This window comes from Aedes albopictus, chromosome 2 (genome assembly GCF_035046485.1).
Source record: "Aedes albopictus strain Foshan chromosome 2, AalbF5, whole genome shotgun sequence".
In the NCBI taxonomy this organism is placed as follows: domain Eukaryota; kingdom Metazoa; phylum Arthropoda; class Insecta; order Diptera; family Culicidae; genus Aedes; species Aedes albopictus.
This window is the reverse complement of record NC_085137.1, coordinates 179,049,680-179,062,787: the sequence shown is the minus strand read 5'-3', so window position 1 is coordinate 179,062,787 and position 13,108 is coordinate 179,049,680. Positions and strand designations below refer to the sequence as shown.

The window sequence follows — 13,108 nt, the reverse complement described above, 5'->3', positions numbered from 1 at the left end:
GGATTTTGAGTTTAAGTCCTTCGAGATTTTTTTTTTCAATGATATTATTACTAAAATATTTAACAACATGCTTTACAAATTTTTTAACCAAATCCCAGTTTTGTATTCCAAAGGAATCACCCAAGAAACTTCTTGTGTGATTCCTGGCAGAAACTTTCTACGTCGACTGCCATTTGAACTGTCATTTCTTCACAGTTGCGTACTGTGATCGAAGAAAAAACGGTTTCTTGAGCGATTCAAGCAAGGAATGCATCAAGATAGGTTGAGAAATCCCTTGTGCACTGAAAACAGCCCGTGAAGCGCCAATTGCGATGTTTTTTTATATCGAGTTATATTCACTAAAGGTATTGTCGAAGAACCTTCTGATCCCGTCAATCTAGTTGATTTCGATAAGAAAACGTGTTCTTGTGTGATAATCTGGTTCTCAAAAAAAAAAATCTGAATTTTAAACGTTTTTGAATTTATTGAAGTAGTGGCATATTTTTTATTCCTGTTACTTTTTACTTACCTTGTAAAGAAAAACAAAACTCATGATTCATGAGTTCCATCCATGCATAACTGACACTGAGGCACGGTGTGCCAAAAACCGTTATTAACAAATAAAAATGTCCACCCAAGTTGCACCCGGCATTTGAAAGATATACTATTCTAGTATCTCCTCTGAAAATTTGAAAATGTTTCATCGAGGGAAACTAAAGTTTTTGTGATTTGAAGATTTTGAGCCATTTCTATAGGATTTTCTTATAAGAGTAAATATGCACGCACGGTGTGCCTGATACCACTATTAATAAATAAAAATGTACTCCAAACTCACACCCGGCATTCGAAAGATATACTATTCTAGTATCTCCTCCGAAAATTTGAAAATGTTTCATCGAGGGAAACTAAAGTTTTTGTGATTTGAAGATTTTGAGCCATTTCTATAGGATTTTCTTATAAGAGTAAATATGCACGCACGGTGTGCCTGATACCACTATTAATAAATAAAAATGTACTCCAAACTCACACCCGGCATTCGAAAGATATACTATTCTAGTATCTCCTCCGAAAATTTGAAAATGTTTTATCGAGGAAAACCAAAGTTTTTACTGTTTGAAGATTTTCCTTTATTTTCACAGAATGAGCTCATATATGGCAATATTGTCATAGGATGTTTCATTGGTTCTTCAAATCATAAACAAATATTAACAAATATCACAAACACCATTCCAAAGATACAACATTCAAACAACTTCTCTGAAAATTTGACTGCATTTCATTGAAACGATCGCAAATTACTGTGGTTTGAAAATATAAGACATGATAAAGTATATTGAAAATGTAGTAACTTCATAGAATACTACTTCAATTTCTCATGTTAATCATTCCTCACAATGAATATATATTTTGTAACTCGTTTAAAACATTGATTGTATATCACATTTTTTGCGATACTATTACAAAACTCAGTAGGTGTTTTAACCGTGTTTATAGATAAAGTGATAGTATGCATATTTCTAATGAAATTGAAATCAAAGCTTAAAATTGTTGTTACTGATGATCATTCAAATGTAAAATATCTAAATTCACAGAAGACACGTTAGTAACATGACGTATAAAAGCTGGGTAGTACAACTATTAGCATTTAGGTTTACTTTAAAATCTTCAATATCTTAAACATCATACCAACGATTTACAAAGCTTCCTAGGAATACAAAAATATTTGGCTGTTCATTCAGTTTAACTCTCGTTTCACCATGAAACGTTTTCAAATTCACCGACAAGATACCAACACATAAGGTGCTTAAAAACAAAAAAAAACGGTGCCAAACACTTAGAAAGATTTTGTAATCAACGCTCACGGCGTGCCACATTTTTATTTGTACTCGAGTACCAGGTAGAACTATAAAATATTAATTAGATTTCCAAACTACGGTAATTGGCATTCCTCTCAATGAAATGTTGCCAAATGTGGAGCGGACCTGGTGTGATGGTTATAACACTTGACTATGACGCCGAGGACCTGGGATTGAATCCCACTCCCGACAAACTCACAAAATGTGAGTTCTTCCTTCGGAAAGGAAGTAAAGCGTGGGACCTGAGATGAACTAGCCTAGGGCTAAAAATCTCGTTAATACAGATAAAAAAAAATGTTGCCAAATTTCCAGAGAAGTTGCTTGAATATTTATTGTACTTTTGGAATTTGTGAAACTCATGACACCGTTCAGCACTAGTTCGCGTTATGGGATGAGAAAATAATAATAATAATGGGGGTTTGGGACCCTAGAAACTCTAATGCGTATATCAATTGAACACCCCAAGTTCTCAATTCAAACTTCGGCCTTGAACTGTGAAGACCCGTTCCAATATTTTTCGAAAATTCTTTCACTATGGCACTTCTAGGGTTCCAAGACCCTTTCCTTTTTTTTTCTCATCGCATAATACGAAGTTTTTTTTTTTTAATTTTGTTTAGCAGTGTTATTATTTGTTTAAGATATGAAGAGCACCGTATGACAATACATATTGCCATATATGAGCTGATTCTATGAAAATATAGGAAAATCTTCAAACAGTAAAAACTTTGGTTTTCCTCGATAAAACATTTTAAAATTTTCGGAAGAGATACTAGAATAGTATATCTTTCGAATGCCGGGTGTGAGTTTAGAGTATATTTTTATTTGTTAATAGTGGTATCAGGCACACCGTGCGTGCATATTTACTCATATAAGAAAATCCTATAGAAATGGCTCAAAATCTTCAAATCACAAAAACTTTAGTTTCCCTCGATGAAACATTTTCAAATTTTTAGAGGAGATACTAGAATAGTATATCTTTCAAATGCCGGGTGCCACTTGGGTGGACATTTTTATTTGTTAATAACGGTTTTCGGCACACCGTGGAGGAAGATTACAAGTGGTAGTCGAAATACGCGTATCTGTCAAAGGATAAGCAACATAAGGCAGAATTAAAAGGTACGAAACTGATTACGCTCATTCGAAGATGGTATTCTGCTTAGAGGGTTCGAAAAGTTGGTACAAGAATATAAAGTTCTATTCACTGAAATTTGCATTAAACTATTTCTTGTATGGAATGTTGAATACAAGCTTCAAACTAAGAGCAAACTGTAAATTTATAAACAGATGGACAAATCTGTGCGATACGCCGGTTATGTGCTGTAACATTTTTTTACTGTGTAGAAGCGAAGACTTGACCATTCTGTATCAAAAACGACCTGTTTACTTCATTCTTGACAGACCTGTTTAGGTACTAGTAGTTACTGGATGTACTAGTAGTCATTGAATTACTGGACAGAGCTTTTTGTAGTGTGAAGAATTATAATAAGTTAAAATTCACGAATAAAAACAATTAAAAAAGAGCTTTTGATTTGGAGCATTTCCAATCCAAAACATATGCCATTTTTACTCGATATTTTTCAATTCGAATGAGATTTTGTCAATGCGTTGAATTTCGTAAATCTTTAGGTTTGCATCAACATACTTATAACCATTTGCCACAATTAACTGTTGAAAAGGGCGTATGAAAAAAACAACTTTCTTTTTCAAAAAATTATAACTCGTAAACGGATTCTTGAATTGAAATATTGAAATGATGTCTTTGAAGATATTTCAGGATATTGGAATGACTTTTTTTAAATACACTAAGAGTAGTATTCATCGCGGATCTATGTCATATAATTTCAATTTTTCAAAAAAACAGTACCCTTCGATTTGTCGTCAGATAGTAAAAAGACGACTAGAGGATTAGTCCACAGAAGATAGTCGAAGGCCAATAAAATCGACCGAAACGTCCGCAAAATCTGGCAAAATTGGAGTTTAGTTATCTTTTCGCCACATTATTCTGAAGAAAGCTGATTTTCATCCCTTAAAATTTGCCAAGTAGCCTAGGATAGTCGAATGATTCTAACCGATTTTTCTTGAATTTATTTTATCATAACATTCCAAAACAAGTAAAAAAACTTCTATAACAGTGATCTCTAATCCGTACCTTAGGTTGTTTTGATAATCTTAAGACAGTTTGTTGTTATATCTTATCCGGCCGATTTGAGAATTTCAGCGTACTAGAAGAACATCCCACATTCGGAATCCAATCAATTTCAATTGTGTCAATGTTGACGAATCGAATGTGTACTATCAATTTTCAATCACCTGCCTTGGTACACTTCACTTGCCTCCACGAGACGGTTTGTGGGAGGGATGGTTCTTCCCAGTTTGCCTTAGATAGATTACCGTCCCCTCTGCCGCCCCTTCCGAAGGAAACGATAACAGCATGTAAATATCAAACAAGACGCCTTCGTACGTCTTTTCTTTTCATAGGTACCTACACACATTCCTCCGATGTCAATCATCGTTGTTGCAGCCACAAATGCACAGCACATGCACATGTGTGCAACCGCATGCAACGGTGAATAACTGACTAGCCCATAGACCGATGGTAAAGAGAGAGGTGGGCTTCCCAATCGAATTCTCCGACGTAGTGTGGCACTTTCAGATAAGTCGGCGCAGCACGTGTTTGATGCTCCTTCAGTGCAGAATCGGTAGATAGTAGATAGGTAGACGACGTACGGTTCCTAAGTTTCTTGGCTCTTACAAACCTCACATGGAGTGTTATCTTGTTTTCGCATCCTAGATAATGACAATGAAAAAAAAAGAGAGCAACGATGCACTTAGAAGTGGAAGAATTGTCGCACTGAGGAAGAGCCGCTGCAGTTGGTTGCGGTAGTTTTATGGTTTCGAGCCGCATTTCTATCAATGCTGCCGGTTGAAACTAATGCGCTAGCTTATGCTCGACTGTTACCACGTCGACGTCGACCTATGAGCCTACTATTTTTAGAGTTTTGCATTGCTCGAAAGAATTCTCCAGGCAGAGTGCTGAAAAGTTTTGCGCAGTTTTTGCGAATCATCGCTGGTGCTGAAGAAAAATACGCATGATTTAATGTACCCCCGTGGGTAGAGAAATGCGTGAAAAGTAATTAACAATTTTGTCGGGAGATAATTGATTCGGGGAAGTTTTTCTCGAGAAATGTGGGATACTGCCAGGGGAAAAACAGTTTGTAAAAGTTTAACATCAGGGTGGATTTTTAAGACTGTGGGAATAAGTTATACCAGCTTACTGAGCATAAGTTTAGCAAGCTAGGATGTATATAAAAGTTGAAAAAAAAATCAATGTAGGTACCAAACCAGCATGAGAAAGCATAGGTACAATATTCTTGGGGCTTTTAGCGGTCTTTGATTTTTTTTCACTTTTCCATTATTTAGGCTAAACTAAATATCTAAGTATATGGCATGCGATTATCACCACAGAAAACAATGTCAAATGTTCGTTAACGCCCCATTATGCAGTAATAGCTTTTTTGTATTTTTAGCCGCAGAAAAAAAAAAAGCAATTTGCGAGAAAATTACCTAGATCAATAAACGCACCACTTGCCGCTGGTTATTTTTAGACTACTTTCTAAATATACCACCCCGAAACTGATAACAAGAGAAAGTGCTCTCCCACCGCGTGCAGAACCACCAACTTCCAATATCCGCTACCACCAGTCACGCTGCTATCCACCGGAATAAAAACACAAAAATCAATATCTTAATTTACCGCTTGAAAGGATTCAGGTCCCAAAGTCCTCGTCCTCCGAGGCCGCTTGACGCGACCAAGACAAATCGATTGCCGTCGCCACCATTAATTTATTTATCCACTTCTACTAGAGCGCGCGCGATGTGGCATGGCGGCGCGGCGCGGCGCGGCGACTCGAAGAAAGCGCACCCAGCAATGATCACACTGAGCAAAGTGTTGTCTTCAGCACTATCTACACTTGGTGGATGACGACAAGACAATTGTTGCTGATGGCTGCTGCTGCTGTGGGTAGGGGTTGTCACTTCAGCACCACCACGTTGTTCTGAACTGCTCCTCCTCGGTAGGAGGGTGTTTGTTTCACTGTTGAAGTTGTTGCCTTTTTCTATTTTGCCTTCCTTGTGCTTTGTGTTATCTTTTACTATCAAACATCGACGGTTACGGCTGAACAGTGGGGAATAGTGAAATGGAATGGTCAAAAATCTTGTGATATACACACTTAATTTTGAATAGCGTGTTCGGTAAATGTTTGACAAAAATAGAACAGCTGAATACAGCAATAATAAATTGTTTAGCTTTTGCACCCGTTTTTTGGCAGTTGGTGTTTATCATTTTTATCGGAGTTTCATAAGAATTATTTCCGAGTATTTTGTTTACAATTTTTCTAGAAATTAGGTCAGGAAATGATAATAATTTTCAGAAATACCACCAAGTGCGGAAAAAACAAAATGGCCTTTAAAAGTTTCGAATACCCTTCGGCTAGTCCAACTAATATTCTTTCAAATTATTTGATTAGCTTTTTCCTAGAGTTTCCAAATTACTGAGAATGGTCAAAAATATTACCCAAGAACTATTCTCATTTGTTTTTCAAGAAATTACATAAGTAATTCAATCACGGGAAAATTTTGAAAATCTGTCACAACTGTATAACATTTTGCATGTAATTACACAAAAGAAAATCAAAGTAAATTTCTAAAAAAAATATTCAAGGATTAGTTTAAGGAAATTTTTCATAAAACTTTTCACAAAAGTTCCTTGGTGCTTCGCCGTAGAAACTACATTCGTTCCACAATAGTAAACATTGTAAGAAGTCGAATTAATGTTATGACCAGATCAGGAATGCAAAAAATACAGACATATATAAGGAACAATATTAGCAGCAGGATGCCATATATAGACTCTTTCAGAAATATATACACTTTGTTTAATAAATAAAATGAACTGCTCTGAAGAATCCTACCAACATCTTTCAGAATACAGCATACTGTGATCCACATATATGTATTTCCTTTCAAATGTCATTAACCCTCTAATACCCAATCCCGCCTTTAGACGGGGTATAGTTTGAGCATTTTTGTAATTTTTGTTTCGTGTAAAATCATTTTTTTTTATATTTTTGGCTGATATTTAGAACTGTTCTGTATATCTCAAAATGGTTTTTGGTGTATTTTAAAGCGTATTTACATTTTTTAAAAATCATTGAAAAATTGATGTTTTAGTCACCTTTCAGAAGTCACTGTTTATTTTGTATTGAATCGCTAGAATGAACATATTTTAAATTTTTCCCAAATCATTTTATCCATGTTTAATAGTTAAAGGGAATCGAATACACTCTAAAATTATTTTCCTTAAAATTACACGGAAAATAAAATTTTATTTGAAAAAAAATTAAAATAATAATATTTCAACAATAATCATAAAATCTCAAAATGTTTCCATCTCAAAAAATCCGTTCGCCAAATTGGCTTCCAGGAAAAATATAAAAGTGTGGGGATGTTCAAAAATAAAAATTAGAAAAATCAAAAACTGAAATTCACGAAATCGAGAATTGAAAAGAATCATCTTCCAAAACATGTTTAAATCGATTTTAGATGACGAAAAATGATATTTAGATCAAAATCTAAAATTTGGGTATCAGAGGGATAAATAACACTTAACTTCATTCTCAAAATTTACATTTGCACAATTATTTTAACATTATTTATAACTAAATACCAAATTTTATCTAACTTTTTATCGTATTCGCTTTCTCAACAAGTTGTCCAAGAAATGCCTTCATGTAAACCTGAGGAAAATCGATAAAGGCGTTTGTGCAACATTTTTTTGACATAAAGTTTCTTTGTTTTAAAGTTTTCTACAGAGCATAAGAACTACCACACAGATCCTAAGCTTTTATGAACTTATTGAATATAAACTAACTTATTTTGTCAGCTCATTCAACCCTTCAGATGGCATAGTTTGTCATACCATTAAAACAAATGCAGTAAGCAGTAAGCAAGTCATTCGTTTGCTTAACGTTTGTTGCTACCTGTGTTGTTGAGAAATTTGAAACAAAAAATTTGCTTTGAGAAGGCCCGTAATGATGGTTCTTGATCAAATATTTCAGTTAAAATTACCTCCACGAATCGAGAAATTTCTTTTCTTATCGAAACAGTTACTTTCACTGTCATTGGAAATTGAATATTTTATTCGCGAGATTTTTTTATTTTCAATTATGCTACATTTTTTACCGCTTTGTGCAATTTCAAATTTTCTAGTTAACAGAGCCCTGTTTTTCAAACTTTTACAAGAAACTTCAACACATTTGGAATTATTTGATTCGTTGGAATATTTACGTCACGGGCTAGAGGAAACATTTTTGGATGTTGTGCTTAAATTAAAATGGCAGTCAATCGTTAGTGTATTTATAATTTCTAAAAAAGTCTATATACAGATTAATCTGTACTATACAGATTTTTGGGAAAATGTACAGATTTCGTTTTATATGAAATACAGATTTTTTTTACCTAGACGGACTATTTTATTTTTGTGTGGGATACAGATTTTTCACCCAAATTTTGTATGAAATACAGATTTTTTGAAAGTCAGATACAGATTTTTCAAAAAATCATCTGGCATCCCTGATTACCAGTAATAGTGCGAGAACTCCTTCTAGAAACTTCAAGAAATGTCTTCAGTGTCTAGGAATGTCTACTGGAAAACAATTGAATTGGAGAAAAATCACCTAAATAAGCATGACAAGTAAAAATGTTCGTTTCAATACAAATCGTTTTCGATTTTTTGAATAATTAACTAATGATAAATTATTTTATTGAATACTAGCTGCCCCAGTTAACATCGTACCATAGACTGAACTGCCCACTACGTTTTTGTTTTGACAAACTGCTCCATAGGTAAGTCACACGCTAATTCAATTGTATGGGAGCTCCATTATCCAGAGATGAGAGGGGTTTCAGACCATGTTAAGAAACTTCCCCGGTGCCAAAATAAGATAAGTGGCAAAATGGAGTCTCCGAAGACATTGAATGGAACAGAGAAGAATCACAGTGATCGGATGGCAAAAGAGGTGCAATGTGAAGAAGTTTAAGCTCCTAAGATGTTAAACTAGGTGCACCCTGATGGCGTATTGTATATTTAGCGTACCTGTCTGGGTCACATGGACCCCAATATCATTTTAAGGTTAACGGTCTCATAATGCTTGAAGGAGGGCGGGCAGAAATGGGTTTTGTCAGAGAGCCCAAAAAAAGAGGCTGAAAGGGGCAACATAAAGGTTATTGGGGAAGAAAGGAAAACAAAAGGGGTCTTCAAAGATGGCGGGACAAATAGGGATTTCACAATGTACAAAAGAAGTTCAGTTTAGGCAAAAAGGTGAATAATTGTAGTAGGGAATCGCGCCACTTGGGCGGTGGCTTCTATTTTCGTCTGTTTTCCACTATAACTCAGTCAAATTTGAACCAATTGACACCATTTTTGGAATGCAGTGAGATAGGTATAGTATCTACCCGTGTACAACATTTCAAGTCAATTGATTCAAAATTGACTGAGTTATAGTGGAAAACAGACGAATATAGAAGCCACCGCCCAAGTAGCGCGATACCCTACTGGGGAGGAAAAATATATAGCAAAAGCGGTTTCATGGTGATCACAAGAGGAATTTGTGGATGAACGGCAGAGACGGTATGGCGAATTTTTAGAATATTTTGAACTTTGTGACACCGCAGAGTTCTACCGCAGCTTCTAAGTCCTCCCACAGCAATGCATATAAATCATTCTTTCATTGAAAAAGTACCAAAGTATGCTTGCAAAGTGTAATGCATTAAAAAGCAACAATAAAAACAATGATCGTCGGCGTCGTATCCAAGGAACCCTGATATCGTAGCAGCAAGTCTATATTACTCAAAATGGAATGCTGTTTGTGTGTCACGATTTGTCTTGGGAAGGAGTTGACGGATCTGCATAATTCGTTCACTGTTGCATTCGTGCAAGGCTCCGACGTGTTTGTACGAAAAAAGTAATATGAAAAATCGACCGAAAAAGCAACAAAAAACGAAAAAAAAACAAACTCCATTTTGCGAGCCATTTCTCTAAGCAACTATATGCCGAAAAACATAGTAGTTGACTATTTTCGACTGTCGAATTTTACTCTCGAAGGATGGCTTGCCAGTCTTGACAAAAATAAAAATACTGCTATTTTATCTTGTCCGACGTTTCGGTCCGTTTGGGACCTTCTTCTGGGACTCTAAAAGATTATTTATTAAACCAATTAGACAAAATTACAAAATTTCAAACTTTTTAATTTTTACCGAATTTCACAGATTTTTCGTCCAGTGTGGTTCTGTGGAACGTGTAAATGTCGGCTCAGAGTTTCTGTTTTAAAAATGCAAATTTGAAAAACTTAATATTTCCTCACTGCAAAACTCTCCGTGTACTTACTCCCTCGCCAAAACGGACGGTGTCGGTGTAAGCCTAACCGTGGAAAAGCTCTTGTTTAAGCTGAGCTGGAATCTGGTACCCGGCACTTGATCTAGCACCATTGCTTTTTGGCTCTTTTCTGATTCCTATTCTAGAGTGTGTGTGAGATCTTTAGTGTTTTGGTGTGAGTAAATAAAACGTTTCCCGATCGTGAGTGTGTATGTGTGTGTGTTTACAATCAATTTTTCATGTTTGTTTTGATCAAGCATTTCGTGTTCTTCGGTTTTGCTGAAAATTCTTCATCCAATGCAAAACCCCTGCATAAGCGATGTGAAGGTTGTCCGTGTCCGTCCGTTTGTTTATTGTGTTTGAAGTGTTGTTTATGTGGCAGCTCTCCAGGATCGGCAAATTTCTTCCTTTGTGTGTAGTGTCCAAAATCCTGGCTTCACCGAGCTTGAACGTATGATTCTTCAAGGCTGCGTGATTTACGAGCGCCGTTGTTTCCATTATTGCCTGGATAGCAGCATCTTCGGTTGTGTGACCATCATTCTGTAGTGTTTGTAGTTTTGTCATGTTCGATTTGTGTTTTGATAGTCGTGCCTTGAGCTTCTGAGTAGTCATACCGATATAGCAAGCATCGCAGTCGGCACAGTCCACCTGATAGATAACATTGTGACGGTCTTCTATTGGTGTACGATCTTTTACTGTTGGAAGTAGCGAGCCAATGTTTTTGTGCTGCTTGCTTGCTATATGTGCATTTGGGAATTCCCGACGCAATGTTTTTGTTATTGTTTGTGTTAGACCGTGTATGTTTGTGAGTGAGTAGTATGTTTTTGTTGGTTCTTCCTGATCATTTTCGTTGCTACTCACTTCCATAGCTGTTCCATTGGTCGGATTTCCACTTGCGCGATGTATTACTCGGTTGATGATGTTTGAAGGGTAGTCATTCAACCTCAGAAGCCCGAAAATTATCGTTTTTGCTTGTTTCAGGCTGATGTTTGTCGAGAACCGGAGCACCCGTTTTGCAAAATTGAAGGCGACGTTCTGTTGAGGCGCCGCAGTGCCTCAAGCGGGTAGCTCTTGGATTCCTGGCGGGATGGAGTCTCGCAAGACCTGGGGTACCAGAAATCCTCTGTTGATCCGGCTCGAAGGACCAAATGTTGAGGCGCCGCAGTGCCTCAAACGGGAAGCTCTAGGAGTTCTGGCGGGATGGAGTCTCGCAAGACCTGGGGTACCAGAAATCCTCCGTTGATCCGGTTCGAAGGACCAAAATGTTTGGGGCTCCGCAGTGCCTCAAACGGGGAATTTCTTTCCGCAGAAAGAAACACAAGGTTTAAACTTAAACCACTTTATTTACTTCACTTGGCGTTGTCCAAGCCACGCCAACGCTTATAAGTACAACTCACTTCACTTAACACTAAACACTACTTGACCGTTAGCCGGGTCAAATGATACTGTTTTTCCTGTCGGGATTGGTGCTCTCCTTATATAGCACCTCAACGTGCATCTAGAATGTTCTCCAACTTTGGCGATTAAATCATTCCAGAATATTCTCCTCATCTGGCTGCACTGCCTGGTGGAAGTCACTCACGAGTCACTCACGCGCGGCATGCACGCGTTCGTCCAACTGGGTGCCGTCGCGACGACACGCGCTCGCAAGCAGCTGTCATCATCAATCATCATCGTTAGTGGTGAGTGGTCCCGCGCTGGGCTCGCTGTCGCTGCCGTGTTTACGTTTGTGGGAGCTGGAGTGGAGTTGCTCATGCTCGTAGGGGAAAGTGGGGCACATTTTCCACCGGAGCGTCCGATGGGCGCGAACATACTGCCCCCGGGCTGGAAGTATTCCTGTCGAAGCAACGGCATCGGATGACGGTTGGCTTCTCTGCAATCGAGTCGAAGCGGTGGTCGACGCTTCGGAATCTTTCCAAAACTCCGTCTTCGTCGTGTTGGTTGATGGCGACTCTCGGTGGGCAATTCGACACAATACGTCTTCCGATCGGATAATCCAACGTGTTCATCATTGGCTGGGCATAGTTGTTCGATAGATGTTTCTGAGCAACCTTTCGCACAGTTGAACTCACCCACTCGAGCAGATCTCGAATCGTCCGCAATAGTCTTTGGTGGTGGTTTTGCTGGCTTTGTATGCCACTTCTTCTTGGCCTTCGATCTTAGCAGGTCTCGTTGCTTTCCTGGCTTGCAGTTGCTGTTATAGACCGTGACACGTGCAGCAGTGTCTGGAGCCATCTTCACGCTGTCTGCTGCAACAGATCCACATTCCATGGTCTTCAACTCGGACCCTTTGGAAAACATCGCTGGGTTAACTAGAGATATCACCCATGTTGATGGCTTGGAGGGCTCCCCTAGAGCGGACTCCACTTGGTGGATGACTGTCGCGAGCGATGGTTTTTCGTCCAACAGCAGCCTTGGTTTGTCAAGAACGATCTCCCATTGGGTTGCAGCTGTTGCATTACACAGTGGCATTACGTGCGACAGCTTGAAGCGCTCATCCTGATCGATCTTCATGTGTCTCGGGTTTTCTGCAGTGGAATCTGGCAGATCATCACTGCACGGCTTGGAATACTCCTTGTAAGCGTACTCTGGTTCCACGGCGGATGTCGCGGTGCGCAGAGGGTATTCTACGCAGGACAAATCAGAGAGCTCCTCCTGAGCGGACTCTGATTCCTTCTTGCCTGCCATGGACTCGGTGATACGTCTAGGGGGATTTGACAGCTCCATTACAGACGGCTTATTCTGCATCCTCGAGGTGAAGCCGGATCCTTCGACGAAAGTTGCAGTGTGAACGGACTGTTCCACACCGGACGGGTCAGAGAGCTTCTCCTGAGCCAGTTCT

At 38.2% G+C, this 13,108-nt stretch overlaps 1 protein-coding gene and 1 long non-coding RNA gene across 11 annotated transcripts in view; both read right to left on the bottom strand.

The window, feature by feature from the left end:
- LOC109397513 (dual 3',5'-cyclic-AMP and -GMP phosphodiesterase 11) overlaps positions 1 to 13,108 on the bottom strand; it is a 460,696-nt gene that overhangs the window by 242,049 nt on the left and 205,539 nt on the right. For 2 of the 10 annotated variants that reach the window (XM_062850788.1, XM_062850789.1), the window contains exon 2: positions 5,590 to 5,986. The exons of 7 other annotated variants lie outside the window; for them this stretch is intronic. The gene's annotated coding sequence lies outside the window, so the exon portion shown is untranslated. Of the gene's footprint in view, positions 1 to 5,589; positions 5,987 to 13,108 lie in introns of those variants that run through there. One more of the 10 variants, XM_062850795.1, reaches the window with a different exon arrangement.
- LOC134287811 (uncharacterized) overlaps positions 5,589 to 13,108 on the bottom strand; it is a 37,164-nt gene continuing 29,644 nt past the window's right edge. The window contains exon 3 of the long non-coding RNA XR_009997562.1: positions 5,589 to 6,009. This is a non-coding gene — a long non-coding RNA (uncharacterized LOC134287811). The remainder of the gene's footprint in view (positions 6,010 to 13,108) is intronic.